The 22346-nt window shown below is 41.6% G+C and overlaps 1 protein-coding gene across 1 annotated transcript in view; it reads left to right on the top strand.

Moving 5' to 3' along the window:
* The first annotated feature begins 2928 nt into the window (after positions 1 to 2928).
* The window catches only part of LOC126284379 (vanin-like protein 3), a 163434-nt gene continuing 144016 nt past the window's right edge, over positions 2929 to 22346 (top strand). The window contains exon 1 of the mRNA XM_049983263.1: positions 2929 to 3014. The gene's annotated coding sequence lies outside the window, so the exon portion shown is untranslated. The remainder of the gene's footprint in view (positions 3015 to 22346) is intronic.

Genomic DNA, 22346 nt, shown 5'->3' with positions numbered 1-22346 from the left:
TACACCAATATAATTCCACTAGTATGTGCATTCTTTAAGAGTGGATACCTAGCTCAACGTCCCGCACAGTAACTCCCAAGGTGTTCGCCTTCGATCGTGATGGTGAGTACATTTGTGATCACTGGAAAGCGCCATGTTTCATTCGATGTTCATAGTGAAAGTTAATGGTTTGTTTTAAACATGAAGTGTAATACATATATACTACAGGAGATTGATCTCTGCACCTATCTGACTCGTTTTTTGTCACCTTCCGGATGCGCATGGTGAGTCATTAGCAGTTAATATTTTTCCTGTCATCTACGTCTACATCTACATGGATACTCTGCAGATCACATTTAAGTGCCTGGCAGAGGGTTCATCGAACCACCTACACAATTCTCTATTATTCCAATCTCGTATAGTGCACAGAAAGAATGAACACCTAAATCTTTCCGTACGAGCTCTGATTTCCCTTATTTCATTGTGGTGATCGTTCCGCCATATGTAGGTCGGTGTCAACAAAATATTTTCGCATTCGGAGGGCAAAGTTGGTGATTGGAATTTCGTGGGAAGATTCCGTCGCAACGAGAAACGTCTTTCTTTTAGTGATTTCCAGCCCAAATCCTCTATCATTTCTGTGAGACTCTCTCCCATATTTCGCGATAATACAAAACGTGCTGCCTTTCTTTGAACTTTTTCGATGTACTCCGTCAGTCCTACCTGGTAAGGTTCCCACACCGCGCAGCAGTATTCTAAAAGAGGACGGAGAAGCGGAGTGAAGGCAGTCTGCTTAGTAGGTCTGTTACATTTTCTAAATGTCCTGCCAATAAAACGCAGACTTTAGTTACCCTTCCCCACAACATTTTCTATGTGTTCTTTCCAATTTAAGTTGTTCGTAATTGTAATACCTAGGTATTTAGTTGACTTTATGGCTTTTAAATTAGACAGATTTATCGTGTAATCGAAGTTTAACGAGTTTCTTTTAGCAGTGATGTGGATGACCTCACACTTTTCGTTATTTAGGGTCAACTGCCACTTTTCGCATTGGAAGGACAATCAGCATTGTCCGGAATTAAAATTGGTGATCGCTCTAAACTTGTGGTTATAGCTTGATACCAGTTCCTACCAATTTTAATTGTATATTACAGCACTGATGATGATCACTAAGTGACAGAAAATCGATTTTTCTGACAATAAAACAACAAAATACGGCCAATGCTGATTTTCCTTCCAATTCTATAAACTATTTGGTCGTGGTGCACACAACACGCTATGGAGTCGCCAATCAATAAACTTTTCGCATTTTTCAGATATTTTTTCTAAATCGTTTTGCAGTTTGTTTCGATCTTCTGATGAATTTATTAGTCGATAAACGACAGCGTCATCTGCAAACAACCGAAGACGGTTGCTCAGATTGTCTCGCAAATCGTTTACACAGATAAGGAACAGCAAAGGGCCTATAACACTACCTTGGGGAACGCCTGAAATCACTTCTGTTTTACTCGATGACTTTCCGTCGATTACAACGAACTGCGACCTCTCTGACAGGAAATCACAGATCCAGTCACATAACTGAGATGATATTTCATAAGCCCGCTGTTTTACTACGAGCCGCTTGTGTGGTACAGTGTCAAAAGCCTTTCGGAAATCCAGCAATACGGAATCGATCTGAAATCCCTTGTCAATAGGACTCAACACTTCCTGTGCATAACGAGTTAGTTGTGTTTCACAGGAACGATGTTTTCTAAACCCATGTTAACTGTGTGTCAATAGGCCGTTTTCTTCGACGTAATTCATAATGTTCGAACACAATATATGTTCTAAAATCCTGCTGCATATCGACGTTAACGACATGGACCTGCAATTTAGTGGATTACTCCGAATACCTTTCTTGAATATTAGTGTGACCTGTGCAACTTACCAGTCTCTGGGTACGGATCTTTCTTCGAGCGAGCGGTTGTATATGATTGTTAAATATGGACCTAATGCACCAGCATACTCCGAAAGGAACCTAACTGGTATACAGTCTGGACCAGAAGACTTGCTTTTATTAAGTGATTTGAATTGCTGCACTACTCCGAGGATATTTACTTAATTTTCAGTCTGCAGCGGAGTGTGCGCTGATATGAAACTTCATGGCAAATTAAAACTGTATGCCGGACCGAGACTCGAACTCGGGATCTTTGCCTTTCGCGGGCAAGTGCTCTATCAACTGAGCTACCGAAGCACGTCTCACGCCCCGTCCTCACAGCTTTACTTCCGCCAGTACCTCGTCTTCTACTTTCCAAACTTCACAGCTCTGCTGCGAACCTTGCAGAACTAGCACTCCTAGAAGAAAGGATATTGCGGAGACATGGCTTAGTCACAGCCTGGGGGCTGTTTCGAGAATGAGATTTTCACTATACAGCTGAGTGTGCGCTGATACGAAACTTCATGGCAGATTAAAACTGTATGCCGGACCGAGACTCGAACTCGGGACCTTTGCCTTTCGCGGGCAAGTGCTCTATCAACTGAGCTACCAAAGCAGGACTCACGCCCCGTCATCACAGCTTTACTTCCGCCAGTACCTCGTCTCCTACGTTCCAAACTTTACAGAAGCCCTCCCTCGGCCGTATTTTCTGACGTCGGTGCCACTGCAGCCGCAGCTTAAGAGCACACTGATCACTATATCTGCCTCAGTGTATTCCGAAACAGCGGTCCCGCAGTGCTAGGGCACCCTCGCAACCGTCGGTTTGCGTGTGCAGACTTACAGAGTATCCTCGTACGGCGCGAGGGCAAAGCCGGGCGGCCGTACTTGCAAGGTCACCGCCCTGCCTTCCCAGCGATGCGTCGCAGCACCGTGATCAGGCTCCAGCCGACGGGGGACTTCCCCGCCTGCGACGCGGTCCCGCGAACTCGAGGTGGGGAGGGCTCACATGTACCGCCAGCTGCGGACACCACCATATAAACCCCGGCCCCGCCTGTTGAGGCATCAGTCCGCTGCAGCTAGCTGGAACCTGTACCGAAGCGACAGCCAGCCTATACAGCCCACTCAGGTATGAACTGCGATTTAACTACCTTTCTGTTTGACAACTCCACCGGCCCGCTGAACTGCGTTCGCGTATCTTAAGATCGCAGGCATAAAGCAAATAATCGTACTTTCGATTGATTCCTGCGCCAGTCTATTCGTCTCGCCAACAACAGCATCGTGATATGCTCTGTTATGTCTTTCTTTCCATAATTATTGGTTTCCCTTTCTCCTGCTAAAATATAAACGTGACACGTCCAGATATTAAAGAACTACTGTTCGAAATAATCGAATAATTTAACTGTGTTACCACATTACAAATTCCATTCACGATTGTTGGCAAATAACTGTACTTTCATGGTACGCGTACTGGAATACATGGAAAACTTCATAACATATTCCGATTACTTTATAGCGTCTTCACTACGTCATTGTACATATGGAAGTCACAGGTTCATCAGGCCTTTCTGTTGTCATGTGAGGATATTCACTGCCAATCAATATGCCAGAAACTGTTCAACTGTGAATTCTGTTGATTTCTTTTGTATGCGTCTCAGTGAATTTGCTCCCACATATTTAACAAAAACAGCTTTCAAAGATGATTCCCCAACCAAACTGCATGGATATTTCAATCATACAGAGATAATATGTAACTTTTTTACTAACTTACTTATGGCTTTTGGTATGCATACTTTTTAGTCATCATAATTTAAAAGGATTTACAAAAATATCGAAGTAATATTCAGGACACGCATTCTTACATTTTCCTTCAAACTGAAATTGTTATTTAGAGGGTGATTCAGGTGCCTCTACCTATGGGGTTTCTACAAACCATAACGCCTTCGAATACCACAAGTAAGATGTTTAAGTTCTCTCCCTCGCTACATGCAGACCAATAGTCCAACAGCAAAAAATGAACAGGAGTTTTCATTAGAAGCCGCAGCTTTCGAATTACTCGAGAAAAACGCACAAAAGTAACCCTCAAATGAGTTTTTCTTGAATAACTCGAAAACTGTGGCCTCCAGGGAAAATGTATCCCACTAAAAAATTTAACTACATTACGTTTCCTGCAAAAAAAAAAGTCCTGCGCACTTTCTCTGTAGGACTAAAAGTTCGTGCGCAGACAGAGAGACAATAAGAGTATGGAATTTGAAGGTGTTGCATGTTACATAAAACCCATTGGTAAAGGCAGCTGAATCCCCTGTACATTCAATTACACTACTAGATAAAAGTTTTCCGCTAACCCTCTTTTTGTATTAAAACATTTATTGTATGCATCATTTAATTTCAACGTCCATCATTCCTTTTTATGTTAAATTGTGCTATAAACCTGGTTATGGCGTCATATCCACTCCTGATTTTACTTCAAGGAACTGGGATATCGCAATGTGGCAGGTAGCGACCGAATCTCGAAAGCTCCCTTATAAATTCGACTACGCTTTTCTCATAGCGCCTGCACTGAAACAGGATGTGATTTAGACCACTAACTGGTTCGTCATCGCATTGATAGTAATGTATCTCCAGCACGAAGATTTTATGTAAGTGGATGCGGGAAAATCAATAACTGAGACGTGTTCTCATTCCTTGAGTTTGAGAACTTTAAAAACCATCTCTGTCTTGATATGAATGGCTTTGACTTTCGTTCCATTGTTTCTGTTACGAGAGAACTGCTTGTCGCTTTATTTTCAGCATGTAATCTGTGTATGGGAGTTTCATGTCTTCTGCTGCTAATTCCATCTACGGTAGTCGATATTCTTTGTCCATGTGTTTAATGCTACAGTGAGTTTATATGAATTCTGTAATTTGCCCAGTTGTCTTTGACTGGTGGCAGCGATCTACTACGTCTGGGATGTATTTACCAGTTATCTTGTACTAACTTCTGTAACTACTTGATTTCAGAACGCTTTGTAAGTCTGTGATTATTACTTTACCGTTTTGAGGATTTTCAGGGATATTTTGTGATTTACTGCCACCATAACTTATACGTTATACAACACAACTTATTACTTAAATAAATTTTCCACTAAAATATTCTAAAGAAAAATAATATTATCGTCTGCTCTTGTCAATGGTTGAAATACAACCTCAACATCTTTTTTTTGTTCATCGGTCTACTGACTGGTCTGATGCGGCCCGCCACAAATTCCTTTCCTGTGCTAACCTCTTCATCTCAGAGTAGCACTTCCAACCTACGTCCTCAATTATTTGCTTCACGTATTCCAATCTCTGTCTTCCTCTACAGTTTTTGCCCTCTACAGCTCCCTCTAGTACCATGGAAGTCATTCCCTCATGTCTTAGCAGATGTCCTATCATCCTGCCCCTTCTCCTTATCAGTGTTTTCCACACATTCCTTTCCTCTCCGATTCTGCGTAGAACCTCCTCATTCCTTACCTTATCAGTCCACCTAATTTTCAACATTCGTCGATAGCACCACACCTCAAATGCTTCGATTCTCTTCTGTTCCGGTTTTCCCACAGTCCATGTTTCACTACCATACAATGCTGTACTCAAGACGTACATCCTCAGAAATTTCTTCCTCAAATTAAGGCCGGTATTTGATATTAGTAGACTTCTCTCGGCCAGAAATGCCTTTTTTGCCATAGCGAGTCTGCTTTTGATGTCCTCCTTGCTCCGTCCGTCATTGGTTATTTTACTGCCTAGGTAGCAGAATTCCTTAACTTCATTGACTTCGTTACCATCAATCCTGATGTTAAGTTTCTCGCTGTTCTCATTTCTACTACTTCTCATTACCTTCGTCTTTCTCCGATTTACTCTCAAACCATACTGTGTACGCATTAGACTGTTCATTCCGTTCAGCAGCTCATTTAATTCTTCTTCACTTTCACTCAGGATAGCAATGTCATCAGCGAATCGTATCATTGATATCCTTTCACCTTTGTATATCGATATTCCACGTTAAAAAATGTTTTTACTTTAGGAAAATACTGAAGTTCATAAATACTAATGATGCTTCAGTTTGACCAGCACAGACAATTACCGTCACGTCTCCTCAAATGACACCGCATGAAAATCAAGCACTATCGCCCTTTCCATTGATCTCTGTATTGATTCTATAGTATGGTTACCTCTTTCCCATAGTCCTGTGTCTGTCCCTTCCTTTCACAAATGCCTTCCAAAACTATTGATCCCTCTTTTTCCTACGGATTTTTTTTATTCTGTGGTCAGGTCTTATGGGACCTAAGCTTATACACTACTTCATCTAACATACCCTAAAGACAAGACACACACATACCCAGGCCCGAGGGAGGACTCGAACCTCCGAAGGGCGCGCCGCGCGGACCGTGACAAGGCTCCCTAGACCGCTCGGATACCCTGCGCGGCCTTCAGATTGGATTAGACATACTTTTGGTTCCATAGACTCATAGTAAGGATGTAGTTAATGTCGTAAAACATTCTTGGGTTGACTTCGTGATGATGTTACCAACTTTCTGGGATGATGGAGAAGGGTAAATATGTGAAATGGAACAAAAAGTAAGTGAACTGCAAAGGAGACAGGGATTTCTGGTCAGTGAGTACGGGGTAATATCAACAGTAACAGAATACCTTATAACAGGAGTTGGATTAGTTATGAAAAGGAAGATAGGGCAGAGTTGAACAGTTCAGTGATAGGGTTTTCCTCATCAGATCGACAACAACCCAACACAAGAGGTATACATGCCGACGACTCAAAGAGAAGATGAAGACATATATAAAACATATGCGGATACTGAACGGGTAATTCAGTTCGTAGAGGGAGATGAAAATCTTATAGTCATGGGGGATTGGCACATGGTTGCAGGGAAAGAAATATAAAAGAGGGTGTTACGGGATAGTATGTGCGTGGTAGTAGGAATGAGAAGGATAAAGACGAATTGGGTTTGGCAGTAAATTTCAGCTAGTAATAGCGAATACTCGTTCGAGAATCGCAACAGAAGGTATACTACGAAAAGGCCGGAAGGCACGGAAAGATTTCAGTTAGGTCGCGTCATGATCACGCAGACATTCCAAAATCCGATACCGGATTGTAAGACGCACCCTGGAGCAGATATAGACTCAGCTCACAATTTAATAATGATGAAGAGTAGGCTGAAGTTCAAGAGACCAGTCAGGAAGAATTAATGCGAAAAGAAGTGAGACACGAAAATTCTAAGTAATAAGGAGATACGCTTCATGTTCTCTGAGGCTGTAGATAGTGCAATAGTGAATAGCTCAGTAGAGAGTTCAGTTGAGAGGAATGGACATCTCTAAAAAGGGCATTCAGAGAAGGTGGAAACATAAACACATGGAAAAGGATGGTAATCCGAGGGAACTATGGGCAACAGAAGAAATACTTCGACTGAGGAAGTACAAAACGTTCAGGGAAATCCACGAATATAGAAATGCAAACCACATAGAAATGAAGTAACTAGGAAATGCGGGGAAGCTAAGGCAAACTGGTTGCATGAAAATTGTAAAGAAATCGAAAAAGAAATGATTGTCAGACGGACTGACTCAGCATACAGAAATTCAAAACAACCTTGAGTGAGATTAAAAGCAAGAGCGGTAACATTAAGAGTGCAATGGGAATTTTACTGTCAAATGCAGAAGAGACAATAGGTAGGTGGAAAGAGTACACTGAAAGAGGTGGGTCTTGTGTGATGATGTGACAGACGAAGAAACAGGAGTCGATAGCGAAGAGGTAGGGGATCCAGTACTAGAATCAGAATTTAAAAAAGCTTTGGAAGACTTAAGATCAAATAAGGCAGACGGGATATATAACATTCCATCGGAATGTCTAAAATCATTGGGAGAAGTGGCAACAAAATGGTTATTCTCTTTCGTATGAAGGATGTATGAGACAGGCGGTATACTAACAGACTACAAATGAAAAGACATAACTTCAGAGACTATACTGGTCTCATACAGATATGATTTTATGTGTATAAACAGAAGCGACGAGTGAAAATTTGTAGCAAGGCCAGGAATTGAATCGAGGTCTCCTGCTTACTAGGCTGGTACGTTAGACACTAAGCCACCTTGGCATAGCAATTTATACAACAGCACGGATTAACGTGGCATGCCTCTCTCCTCGATCCAAATTTTCACTGCCGCCTCAGCCAACTTTAAATTCCGCCTTACATACGAACAGAATTGCCGAGGCTCTCCATGTTCTGGAATAGTTTGTCAGCATCGAACGTAAATTAGGGTTCTGGAATAGCAGCTCAGCATCAAATGTAAATGGGAGATCCAGCCTGAAACCCAGGCAAAGGTACTTATACAAGTTAACTGACACAACTTTAGAGACTTTACTGGTCTTATACTGTATGAGAGCAGTGACGTCTCTCAAGTTGTGCCATTTCCTTTGTAGAAGTACCTTCTCCTGTATTCCACGCTGGGTCCCTCATTTACGCTCGATGTTGAGATGCTATTCCAGAAGATGGAGAGCCTCGATAATTCAGTTCGTGTGCGTTTGTGTGTAAGGGGGAATTTAAAGTAGGCTGGGACGGCAGTGAGAATTTGGATGGAGGAGAGAGGCGTGGGAGGCTAATCCTTGCAGTTGTGTGAATCGCTGTGTAAGGTGGCTAAGTGGCTAACGCACCTGCCTAGTGAACAGGAGACCCGGGTTCGATTCCCGGTATTGGCACATGTTTACAGTCGTCGTTTCAGTCTATATACATTTAAAAAATACCATCACAATTTCGGAAAAACATTATTCACACAGTTCCGAAAACTGTAAGCGCCGACAAGTGCGAGAATTATTGCATAACCAGCTTAATAGCTTACGCATCCAAATTGCTGCGAAGAATAATATACAGAAGAATGGGACAGAAAATTGAGACTCTGTTAGATGACAGTAAGTTTGGCTTTAGGACAATTAAAGGCGCCAGATAGTCAGTTCTGCCGCTGCAGTTGATATTGGTATCACAACTGAAGAAAAATCAAAATACGGTCGTAGGATTTATTGACCTGTGAAAAGGTGTAAAATGGTGTAGGATGTCGAAATTCTGAGAAAAATGGGGTAAGCTATAAGGAAAGACACGTGATATAATATATGTACAAGAAGCAAAAGAGAACAATAAGAGTGGAAGATGAGGAACGATCGGATTAAAAACGCTGAAAGAGAGCCATGTAGTCTTTCGCCCCTCCTGTTCAGTGTATACATCGAAGAATCATTGATGGAAATAAAATTAAAGGTACAAGAGTGGGATTAACATTCAAGGTGAAAGTTTCGCTGATGACATTGCTAAACTCAGTGGAAGTGTAGAAGAATTACAGGATCTGTCGAATTGAATGAATGGTAGAATGACTGAAGAATATGGATTTAGAATAAATGAAATAATAAGAAGTTGCAAAAATCAGAATACCGAGAAACTTACAGTCAGAATTGTGGATCACAAAGTAGATGAAGTGAGGAAATTCTGCTACTTAGGCATGAAAATAATCCACAATGGACGGAGCAAGGGAGACACAAGAAAAGCAGACTAGCACTGGCAAAAGTGGCATTCCTGACCAAGATAAATTTATTAGTGTCAAACAAAGGTCTCAATTTAAGTCAAAATTTTCTGAGAATGTACGTTTGGAGCATTGTATGATAGTGAAACATGGACTGTGGAAAAAACGGCACAGAAGAGAATCGAAGCATTTTAAATGTGGTGCTACAGAAGAATTCTGAAAATTTGGAGGACTGCTAAGATAAGGAATGAGGACGTTCTCCCCAGAATCGCCATGGAGAGGAATATATGGAAAGCACTGACAAAAAGAAGGGACAGGATGATTGGACATCTGTTAAGGCTTCAAGGGATAACCTCCATATTGCTAGATGGAGCTGTAAAGGGTAAAATCTGTAAGGAAGACAGATATTGGAATACTTCCAACAAATAATTGAGGACTTAGTTAGCAAGTGCTACTCTGAGATGGAAGATTGGCTCAGGAGAGCAATTCGTGGAGAGCCACATCAAACCAGTCAGAATACTGGTAACTCAGCAGCTTACGGTGGTATACAGCTACTGCAAAAAGGTGGGAATTTAAGGAGATGGGACCTAGATAAACTGACAGAGCCAGAGGTTGTAGAGAGATTCGGGGAGAGCATTAGGGAACGATTGACAAGAATGGGGGAAAGAAATACAGTAGAAGAAGAATGGGTAGCTTTGAGAGATGAAATAGTGAAGGCAGCACAGGATCAAGTAAGTAAAAAGACGAGGGCTAATAGAAATCCTTGGGTAACAGAAGAGATACTGAATTTAGTTTTTGAAAGGAGAAAATACAAAAATGCAGTAAATGAAGCAGGCAAAAAGGAATACAAATGTCTCACAAATGAGATCGACAGGAAATGCAAAATGGCCAAGCAGGCATGGCTAGAGGACAATTGTGAGGATTTAGAGGTGTATATCACTAGGGGTAAGAAAGGTACTGCCTACAGGAAAATCAAAGAGACCTTTGGAGACAAAAGAACCACTTGCATGAATATCAAGAACTCAGATGGAAACCCAGTTCTAAGCAAAGAAGGGAAAGCAGAAAGGTGGAAGGAGTGTATAGAGAGTCTATACAAGGACGATGTACTTGAGGACAATATTATGGAAATGGAATAGGATGTAGATGAAGATGAAACAGGAGATATGATACTGCGTGAAGAGTTTGACAGAGCACTGAAAGACCTAAATCGAAACAAGGCCCCGGGAACAGACAAAATACCATTAGAACTACTGACAGCTTTGGGAGAGTCAGTCCTGACAAAACTCTACCATCTGGTGAGAAAGATATATGAGACAGGAGAAATACCCTCAGACTTCAAGAAGAATATAACAGTTCCCATCCCAAAGAAAGCAGGTGTTTACAGATGTAAAAATTACCGAACTATCAGTTTAATAAACCATGGCTGCAAAATACTAACACGAATTCGTACAGACGAATGGAAAAACTGGTAGAAGCCGACCTCGGAGAAGATCAGTTTGGATTCCGTAGAAATGTTGGAACAAGTGAGGCAATACTGGCCCTACAACATATCTTAGACAATAGATTAAGGAAAGGCAAACCTACTTTTCTAGCATTTGTAAACTTAGAGAAAGCTTTTGACAATGTTGACTGGAATACTCTCTTTCAAATTCTGAAGGTGGCAGGGGTAAAATACAGGGAGCGAAAGGCTATTTACAATTTGTACAGAAACCAGATGGCAGTTATAAGAGTCGAGGGACATGAAAGGGAAGCAGTGGTTGGGAAGGGAGTGAGTTGTAGCCTCTCCCCGATGTTATTCAATCTGTATACTGGGCAAGCAGTAAAGGAAACAAAAGAGAAAGTCGGAGTAGGTTTTAAAATCCACCGAGAAGAAAAAAAACTTTGAGGTTCGCCGATGACATTGTAATTCTGTCAGAGACAGCAAAGGACTTGGAAGAGCAGCTGAACGGAATGGACAGTCTTGAAAGGAGGATATAAGATCAATATAAGCAAAGCGAGGATTATGGAATGTAGTCTAATTAAATCGGGTGATGCTGAGGGTATTAGATTAGGAAATGAGACGCTAAAAGTAGTAAATGAGTTTCACTGTTTTGGGAGCAACATAACTGATAATGGTCGAAGTAGAGAGGATGTAAAATGTAGACTGGCAATGGCAAGGAAAGAGTTTCTGAAGAAGAAAAATTTGTTAACAATGAGTATAGAGTTAAGTGTCAGGAAGTCGTTTCTGAAAGTATTTGGATTGAGTGTAGCCACGTATGGAAGTGGAACGTGAACGATAAATGGTTTAGACAAAAAGAAAACAGAAGCTTTCGAAATGCTGTGCTACAGAAGAATGCTGAAGATTAGATGGGTATATCACATAACTAATGAGGAGGTGCTGAATAGAAGTGGGGAGAAGAGGAATTTGTGGGACCACTTGACCGGATGAAGGCATCGATTGTTAGGACATATTCTGAGGCATCAAGGGATCACCAGTTTAGTATTGGAGGGCAACGCGGAGGGAAAAAACCGTAGAGGGAGACCAAGAGATGAATTACACTAAACAGATTCAGAAGGATCTACGTTGCAGTAAATACTGGGAGATGAAGAAGCTTGTACAGGATAGAGTAGCATGGAGAGCTGCATCAAACAAGTCTCTGGACTGAAGACCACAACAACAACAGCAGTTACTGTAAATAAACTTCTAAAGAAACAAACTGTTGCGTAATAGGCATGAAACAAATCATAGGGTTACAGATCGAGAGACGCTGATTGAAACGCAGTTGGTTTTCAAGAGGGCAATGCGTGAGGACTTCAGGGATTATATATTTAGCATATCCTCGAAGGACTTCTCAGAAAAGCCAAACAAAATTCTTGGTCATATGCATGAATGCTGTGCACAGTTTTCAAGTGTTCCTTTACAAAGGAATATCTGTGGATGTTGCCCCTATTTAATTATCACAGCATTGCTATGGTGAGTAAAATACAGGATGGTCGGAAACGGCATGAAAATTTTGTAATGATGCTGCATGTATGTTGTGCTGACAAATAAATGCTGAAGAAAAAAAAAATCTATACGTTGCGCTGTTTCCGACTTACTTAGCATTGAAGTTTGCCAACCAGGCCGTGCTCACGCAAACTCAAGATACAACTGGTGACAGTTGTTGTCATTGCATAGATGACAGAGCACTAGACCGCTCACCCTTTGGTTCGGGTTCGATGCTTAATACCGTCCCATGTCCAGTTTTTGTATCTCTGTCTTGTTTGGTTTTAGAAAACCAACGAAGAGCACGTTTGGCGACACCGCGGCTGCCAGGTCGCTTGTATTTGCTCGCACAACTGCCTGATGGGCTAACTTCAATGCTAATTAACTCAGGAATGGCGAATATTTCCTTAATAGTTATTTCTCAGCACAACCCAATCCGCAACATACAACACATACTTTTCTGATCACCGTGTAGATACTAGTGTATTGGCGTCGGGAAACAGCTGAAATCTCTATAACTGAACAAAGATCCAGAGCTGTAAGGAATCCTTATCAAGTTCTATACCTAATTTATGGTTTATGTAACCGATCTTTAAACGATAATCCACCACAAATACTTGGAACGAAAAACCTTGCCAATAGATGGGAAAATTACATGTCACAGCACTCTACAAGCAGAGTAGCAGTAGTGATCCAGAAAACTACCGTCGAATATTCTTGACATCCATTTGCTGTAGAATATTAGAAAATATTTTGAGCTCAATTGTACCCGGCCGGAGTGGCCGAGCGGTTCTAGGCGCTACAGTCTGGAACCGCGCGACCGCTACAGTCGCAGGTTGTGGCATGGATGTGTGTGATGTCCTTAGGTTAGTTAGGTTTAAGTAGTTCCAGGTTCTAGTGGACTGATGACCTCAGCAGTTAAGTCCCATAGTGCTCAGAGACATTTCAACCAATTGAGCTCAATTGTAATGAGGTATGTCGAAGAAAAGGACCTTCACCATGCCAGCAAGCGTGTGTTCCGGAAACATCGTTCATGTGAAACCTAACTCACATTCTTTTACGTGATGTATTGAAAGCCATGTATCAAAGCAGTCAGGTAGATACTGTATTTTCCGATTTCCGAAAAGCATTAGCCTCCGTAACACATCTACGCCTATTTTCAAAAGTACGATCGTATACAATACCAAGCGAAATTTGTGAAGAAATTGACTTTTTCTTGGTAAGGAGGAAGCAGCTAGTTATCTTTACTGGGAGAGTCATCGATATATGTAGAAGTAACGTCAGGTGTGATCAAGGAAAGTATTTTCGGACCTTCGTTGTTCATGCTGTATACTAATGACCCTGTAGACAACATTAACAGTAACCTCAGACCTTTCGCAGATAATTCAGTAAGCTATGGTAAACTACCGTCTGAAAAACGCTACATAAATATTCCGTACACGTCACGAAACGAAAATACGTAGAATGCTACGACTGCTATATGAACGAGTCACAATTGGAATAGGGCAACTTATACATACACCTGAAAGTAACAGTTCTTAGGGTTACGAAATGGAATACTCTCATTGGATGTAAATCAAACATTTCTTCTTTGGAGTGAGTGAGTGAGTGAGCGAGTGTGTGTGTGTGTGTGTGTGTGTGTGTGTGTGTGTGTGTGTGTGTGTGTGTGTGTGTATGTGTGTGTCCAGTTGTCAAAATGTCGGAGTATAGAGACAATATGTTCGTCAGTTGTTAAGCACACATTTGATACTACTCTTTGGTAATCTGATCTCCTTTGTAGTTTTTAGAAGTACTGGATACATTCCACGTGCTGCACACACAATCTTGTCATCTCTGCTCACTAGTATGCATCGATTCAATACAGAAAATTTACAGCCGCCAATGTTAAATCTCCACGTACTGCCATCTAAAGCAGTCAAACAGTACTGCCGGACAACAGTTTTTCTATCGGCGTGTTTCATTTCGCAACGCTGCATTCCAGTTGTATGCTCTAATAAGTTTCTGGTCCATCGCGGACGTCACAAAAATGGCTCTGAGCACTTTGTGGCTTAACTTCTGAGGTCATCAGTCCACTAGAACTTAGAACTACTTAAACCTAACTAACCTAAGGACATCACACAACACGCAATCATCACAAGGCAGAGAATATCCCTGACCCCGCCGGGAATCAAACCCGCACGACCACGAGCTGCGGACTGTTGGCGCGAGTAATGAGTGGATCAGCACATATATATTAGGAACATTACGTATGTACAGTAGATAGTGGACGGTTGGGAATGTGGGTCTCACGAGAGGCGTGCAAGGGTAAATCCCTGCAGTCTGTAATAAAAAATAAAAAACTGAGTAAAGGAAACAATGATCAACTTGAACAGACTTCCTGTGACGTCCGCCCAGACCAAACGCCACGAACGATACCCAACAAAATGAGAAAAAGGGAAAAAGAAGATGGATAGAGCGTCTGTCACGTAAGCAGGAGATCCTGGGTTCGAGTCCCAGTTGGGACACACATTTTCCGCTGTCCCCATCGAGGTGTATCAACAGCACCTGTCGGCAGCTGAGGGTTTCAATCAATTATCATTTATTCTAGAGAACCTGCACGGTCAGCAATGGTATCTGTTCCTTCGAGGACAGTTATCCTCATATTGACGTAAGTTAACTATCAAAAATTCATTTACACATAAAGTTCTTTTCGTATGAGTGAAACTCCCTGCTAGAACAGCGAAAAGAAGGGAATCAAAGGAAAATTGTTCTATCGGAGCACAAAAAAGGCGAATGTCCTAATAGACTAACTGAAAACGGGGGTACCAGCTGCCCCATTTTACTTTTCTCAGACCTTTAAAAGTTTTCGCCGCGCGTAGTGGCCGCGCGGTTTGAGGCGCCATGTCGCGGACTGCCCGGCCCCTCCCGCCAGAGGTTTGTCCTCCCTCAGGCATGTGTGGTGTGTGTGTGTGTGTGTGTGTGTGTGTGTGTGTTGTACATGGCATAAGTTAGTTTACGTAGCGTGTAAGTCTAGGGACCGATGTCCTTAGGAATGCACACGCGCACACACACACACACACACACACACACACACACACACACACACACACTCACACCTTTGAAAATTTTCCCAAAAATTTTGGCATGCGAACATAATCGCGCATTTTTATGCCGAGAAAGGAGGAGACAGTGGCAGTGGCAAAGAGACAAAAAAGTAATAAATACTGGAAGATGGTAGACTGTTGTGGTATAAAAAGAGCAAAGGAGACAATGGCAGTATGAGAGAAAGATGTGGCAGTGGAACATACTTGACCGTGGCAGAATAGTGCTAGGAAAAGAGAAAAAGAGGCAGTGCCAGTGGGAGAGGAGTAAAGAGCAGAAAGTGGAAGTGGGTAAGAATCAGTGATAATGAGGGACGAAGCCTAGACAATGACAACGAGGAAGAGGGATATGGCGACAGTGATAAGATACAGCAGCAGTGGGAATGAATGAGTTGGTAAAGAGAGAGCAAGAGGGTGTCGGTGACAGTAAGAGGAGAGAGTATCAGTAGGACAGAACGAAGGAGACTGTGTCTGTGAGGCAGGAGACAGTGACAGAGAGAGAGAGAGGTATAGACAATGCGTTTGGCTGAATGAATAAGTGAGAATGGGCACGCTGGAGTGGATGGATATAACTTACTTACAGCGATGGACCATTGAACAAAGGGAGCGATGTGTGAGTTGCATGTTAAAAAGTGCGCGAAGGTGTTCGCGTTCCAACACATCTGTGAAACTTTTTAATGGTGGTGGGGAAAGTAGAATGAGGAAGCTGGAATCTCATTTTTGAACCAGAATCTTTTAAACAGAAGCATATTCGCAATCCTAAAACGTCTTTCATTGGACTTCGGAAGGCACAAGAAGCGAGCCGTCTCCTACAGCAGCGGTTTACTGACACGTGGCAGGGGCGCAGCGGAAATGGCAATACAGTGACAGCCGACAACGCCTGTACACCCGGCGGCAGCATCCATCCCACTAGGTCTCAAATGACAGATACGTTAAACATCCACATTAATGTACGCCTTTGCTCCAAATGTGTGACGTGTTTACAAAGCGCCGTGTTTAGGCGTAAGACTGCAAGGCATCTCAGCTGCATGTTGAAGAAGCGTCTGCCATGGCACCATCACGTTGGAGACTTGTGTAGCATGGCCGAACGACGAATCATCGAACTGTATTCAGTGGTGGATCACATTCACGCCCACTAGCACATCACGGTATTACGCTGCTCTAAGCGCCGCTCCACCCTGTACTCGAGTATCCTACGGTAGTGTGCGGTAATGCAGCTGCGACCTACATCGAAGACCTACAAAGGATCCGAAATAGAGCGATGAAGCTTTCGCAACACGTAGCGCGCCATTTCCCGTCGGGGATAGCGAACCAAATGGCGGCCGTTCCTTGACTTCGAAAACACTTCCGGAAAACAGCTGGCTGCTACGAGAATGCATCAGTCTGAAGAAATTCCACAATCCCTGTGTCCGGCGGAAAATCCGATGCCGAGCAGCCGTCAGATGATGTCTACTGTTAATTGACATAGCTATTTAACAAACAGAAGAAATGATAGCCAAAAGAAACAAGCTGATAACTAAGAGAAAATCGAACAAAACAACAGTGACTAAAAGATGGAATAAAGAATTCCTGTTTTAAAACTTCAGTTTTGTTAGAGCAGAAGGCATCCCTATGAGTTAATTTCTTTTTCATAGTCATGTTGAGTTTGGTAGAAATAGACAGGACGAACAGTGTCGTAGTAATGTACAGGGTGTTTCCGTAAGAGCGTTCAAAAATGTAATGGGGGATAGAAAATAGTCCACTGAACAATTTGAGATAGGGAGCCTGGGGTCGGAGAAGCCAGCTTAAGGAGATATGGAAAAACGTGTCCATCGCTTTGTCTAGGTTCAAATGGCTCTGAGCACTATGAAACTCTGCTTCTGAGGTCATCAGTCCCCTAGAACTTAGAACTACTTAAATCTAACTAACCTAAGGACGTCACACACATCCATGCCCCAGGCAGGATTCGAACCTGCGACCGTAGCGGTCTCGCGGTTCCAAACTGTAGCGCCTAGAACCGCACGGCCACTCCGGCCGGCTCGCTTTGTCTAGCATTACTGTTTTCCAGCTTATAACAACTAACATACATACAACTTTACACGTTCTGAGCTGTTTATTTACGTGTACATTCTTTATTTCCTGCAAGGAATCAATAAAGACGAGCCTGATTCCTAGGAAGTCTGAATGGCGTCCTGTACTTGAGTTCTGCTTGTTGGAGAATGTACTCTTGACTGTATACAACATGACACGCACCGCCTCACTTCAGTGTGAATGTTCACAACCGTCTCAATGCTCTGATTCCCGGTCTCTAGGTTGGAAGGAAATGTCCTGTTCCATGCGAGGTCACATCACCTGAATTGATTATGATATGGAGATGGAATTAGTTACTAGAATTGTAGCTGCCTGTGATGCGATCTTGTAAGATACAGTACAAATGGTATGTTCATTGTGTCAATGATGACACTTACGGTTAACTGTAACTAACGTAAATAAAAAAAAATCACAGTAATGTGATTTTATTCCTATTATACCGTTAAGCTGGCTTCTTCGACCCCAGGTTCCCTGCCTCAAATTGTTCAGTGGAGCATCCCTTTATGTCCTGTTAAATTTTTGCACACTCTTACCGAAACACCCTGCGTAACAGAGATATGAAATTCAATGTACCACAATAAGGCAGTCAGGCGTCATCTTTAATATCCGCGAAATGAAACCGTTTTGACTTGTGAAAGGGACATATGCCAATTGTATCGGATTATAAAAGTCGGTGATATGCTAATTGATTGAAACTGAGTATCGGTGACAGCTTTGCAGCCATCATAAGGAATGAGAAAATGTAAATAAAAATATATCAATAGACCTATAAAATAAGGAGTGGATTTATTAAATGTGCCGATAAAGTGAACATGTTACCTAATGATTACATCAAGTAGGAGTGTAATCAGAACACAGAAGAATAAGAGCTGGACAGATAGAGTGTATTCACTACAATCCTACGTGTCGCTGCTGTGATCATTAGTTTAAAAAAATCGGCAGTAATGGTGGCCGAACAAGTTACCCTCGTTCTGCCAACGGCCGTGTCAAAGATGGAGGAGCAGACAGAGTTTCAGGAGGGCACTCTCTTGCTCTTGGGGCGGGAAACTGCTCTTAATATGCGGAAGAATCAGCAACGATCAGTGGCATGAGGATACAGAAGGCAAAGGATACCACTGCATTAAAGACACATAATGTGTATCCGTGGGACATGTGGCTTGTAACTGAAAAACGTCTCATGACGATCTCTCCGTTGGCAAAGCTAAGGCGAAATGGCTGCATGAAAAATGTAAAAAAACCGAAGAAGAAATATTTTCGGAAGGACTGTCTCAGCACATAGAAAAGGAATAAACAACCTTCGGTTTTAAAAGCAAGGACGGTACTATTAAGAATGCACAGAGAATTCTACCGTTAAATGCAGAGTGTGAATCGGGGGAAAGTGTGCACTGTAAGGCCTCTTTGGGGCAAGCACTAGTCTGATCAAGAGATAAAATAAGAAACCAGGATCGATAGAGAGGAGGTATGGGATCCAGCATTAAAGTAGAATTTACAAGAGCTTCGGAAGACTTACTCCCAAAAATAGGCAGAAGGGATAGATAACATCTCTCCGGAATTTCTAAAATCTTTGATGGCAGTGATAGCCACCAAACGACTATTCACTCTGGTGTGTGGAATACCATTTGACTTTCGGAACAACATCATCCACGCAATTTCGAAGATAGCAAGAGGCGACCTGTGCAAGAATTATCGCACAGTCAGCTTGACAGCTCATACCTCCAAGTTGCTGATAAGAATAATATACGCGAGAATGGAAAAGAAGATTGAGGATCTGCTAGGTGAATATCAGTTTGGATTTAGGAAAGGTAATGCACTTGAGCGGCAGTTCTGAGGTTGCGGTTGATAATGGAGGCTAGACTGAAGAAAAATCAATACACGTTCATGAGATTTGTTGGCCTAGAAAGGCATTGGACAATGTAAAATAGTGCAAGACGTTCGAAATTTTGAGAAAAATAAAACTCTAGGGAAGCATGGATAATATACAATATCTACAAGAAGCGAGAAGAAAGAATAAGACTGGAAGACAAGGATGTATCGCTTCACCCACACTGTTGAACCTATACATCGGAAAAGTAATGACGGAAATAAAAGAAAGGTTCAAGAGTACGATTAAAATTCAATGTGAAAGGTTATTGATGATAAGATGCGCTGATGACATTGCTATCATGAGTTAGAAAGTTAATACAGAAATATGGATTGAGAGTAAATCGAAGGAAAAAGGTTAAGTAATGAGAATTAAGAGAAATGAAAACAGCTGGAAACCTAACATCAGAATTGGTGATCACGAAGTAGACAAAGTTAAGAAGTTCTGCTACGTAGGCAGTAAAATAACGCATGATGATCGGAGCAAGGACGACACAGAAAGCAGATCAGCACTGGAAAAAATGGCATTCCTGCCCAAAAGAATGGTGCTGGTATCAAGCAAGAAATTTCTGAGAATGTATACTTAGAGCACAGCACTGTGTGGTAGCTACACGTGGACTGTGGGAACACGGGAATAGAAGAAAATCGAAGCATTTGGGATGTGGTGCTACATAAGAATATTGGAAATTATATGGACTGATAAGGTAAGGAATGAGATATTTCTTTGGAGAAGCACCGACGAAAGGAAAACATTGACAAGAGGAAGGGACAGGGGAGTGTGCACTGATATAACACTTCCTGGCAGATTAAACCTGTGTGCCGGACCGAGACTCGAACTTGGGACCTTTGCCTTTCGTGGGCAAGTGCTCTACGATCTGAGCTACCCAAGCATGACTTACGCCCCGTCCTCACAACTTTACTTCTGCCAGTATCTCGTCTCCTACCTTCCGAACTTCACAGAAGCTCTCCTGCGAACCTTGCATAACAAAGTAGAATTAGTATGCCATGTGATTTATAAATACATGTTTCAAAAGTTCTCAAATTTATTCTACAAGTAATTGTGCTTCAGTTCTTCCAAACCTCTTCCCTCCAATAAATGAAGATGTTGTTTTGGCAACTTATTTCAAATGTTCAGAAATATAAAACTGTACACTTCAGAAAATGGAGAAATGTACTATTGTATGACTACAAACACCAATGAGTAGCTGCTGGAATCACTCAGATTAAATCAAACTCTGATGTAACAATTTGTTGGCATATGAAATCGAATGATCACATAGGCTCTGTTGTAGCTAAGGCAGGTGACAGATTTCAGTTAATTGGCGTCATGCTGAGAAAATGCAGTAAGTCTACCAACAATACAGGTTACAAATCACTTGTGCATCCCATTTCAGAATGTTGCTAAAGTGTGTGTGATGTACATCAAATAGGATTAACACAGTATATTTAATATAATTGAAGAAGAATGGCACAAATGCTCATAGATTTGTTTCACTCATGGGAGAGTCTCATTGAAATGATGAAAAATCTGAATTCACGGACACTTGAAGATCGACACCAACTGTCACATGAGAGTCTACTTACAAAAAAACAAGAACCAGCATCAATGAAGAATTTAGAGATATTCTACAGACCCGTAGGTATAGCTCCAAGTCGGCCGGAGTGGCCGAGCGGTTCTAGGTGCTACAGTCTGGAACCGCGCGACCGCTACGGTCGCAGGTTCGAATCCTGCGTCAGGCATGGATGTATGTGATGTCCTTAGGTTAGTTAGGTTTAAGTAGGTCTAAGTTCTAGGAGACTGATGACCTTAGATGTTACGTCCCATAGTGCTCAGAGCCATTTGAACCATTTTGTATACCTCCACTAGGGATCACACAAACTAGCTTAGATTAACTACAGTGCACATAAAAGTATTTAAGCAGTTATTCTTCCCAAACTACATGCGCGATTGAAAGGGAAAGAAATCCTAATGTTTGGTACAATACTAAGTACCCTTTACTATGCACTCTGCAGTGGTAAGCAGAGTATGTATTTAGATACAGAACTGTACTCATTTAAATCATTTTTAGTATCTCCCTTTATGTAATTCTAAGTTGTCCCATAACACTCATTTTCCTACAATGATCAATTTTGGTAGAATGATGTGAATGAAAATAATGAAGTATGCCATAAATTAGTAGTTTCTGTATAGCTGAATGTCTAAAATGAATGACCCAGGCTGACTATTGTGTAAATATATTTGGTGTTTTTACCTCAAACATGCTGTGTGTCACATAGTACAATGGAGGAACACTTGGTATGCCTAACTAATCAGAATACACTGTGATAATGTACCTTCGAACTGTGAGGCTTTGGTACTGATAGTCACTTTGGTTAACACACACATCACAATTTTGCATCGTCATCCTAAACTTTATGAATGATGAACACTAAATAGACAGTATGAGTCCACTCACAAAAAGAAGTTTTAACAATCATCTATACAACATATCACCTAAATACAGTGTTTAACAGCCTACATTATATGTGATGTAATTGACTGATGACGTGTATGTATATCACCCTCTTGTGATTCAAAATTATCTCTACTCAATACTGAATTGCTCTCTCTCTCTCTCTCTCTCTCTCTCTCTCTCTCTCTCTCTCTCTCTCTCTCTCAGAAACCCAAAAAAGTATCACCTATTTCATAGCTACATGTGTAGGCAACAGCGAGGAAGAAGGGAAAGAGGGGGCACTTCCAGAAGTGAGTGAAAAACCGTCAGTTCTCAGTGATATAAGTTTTTTATCTCATAAAATTTAGTTCTTGTGGTATTGCATGTCTTGAAATTGATCAATTTGTTTACAACAAAAATAGCAGTTTTTATAAAAGGCTTTTTTCTAAAATCTTAGTAACATTATTAAATGTTCAATTTCAAATATATGCCATTTACATTATAATTAACATAGTATATCT

This window comes from Schistocerca gregaria, chromosome 8, assembly GCF_023897955.1.
Source record: "Schistocerca gregaria isolate iqSchGreg1 chromosome 8, iqSchGreg1.2, whole genome shotgun sequence".
NCBI classification, from domain to species: Eukaryota; Metazoa; Arthropoda; class Insecta; order Orthoptera; family Acrididae; genus Schistocerca; species Schistocerca gregaria.
The sequence above is the reverse complement of the archived record's forward strand: the minus strand, read 5'-3'. Positions and strand labels throughout refer to the sequence as shown.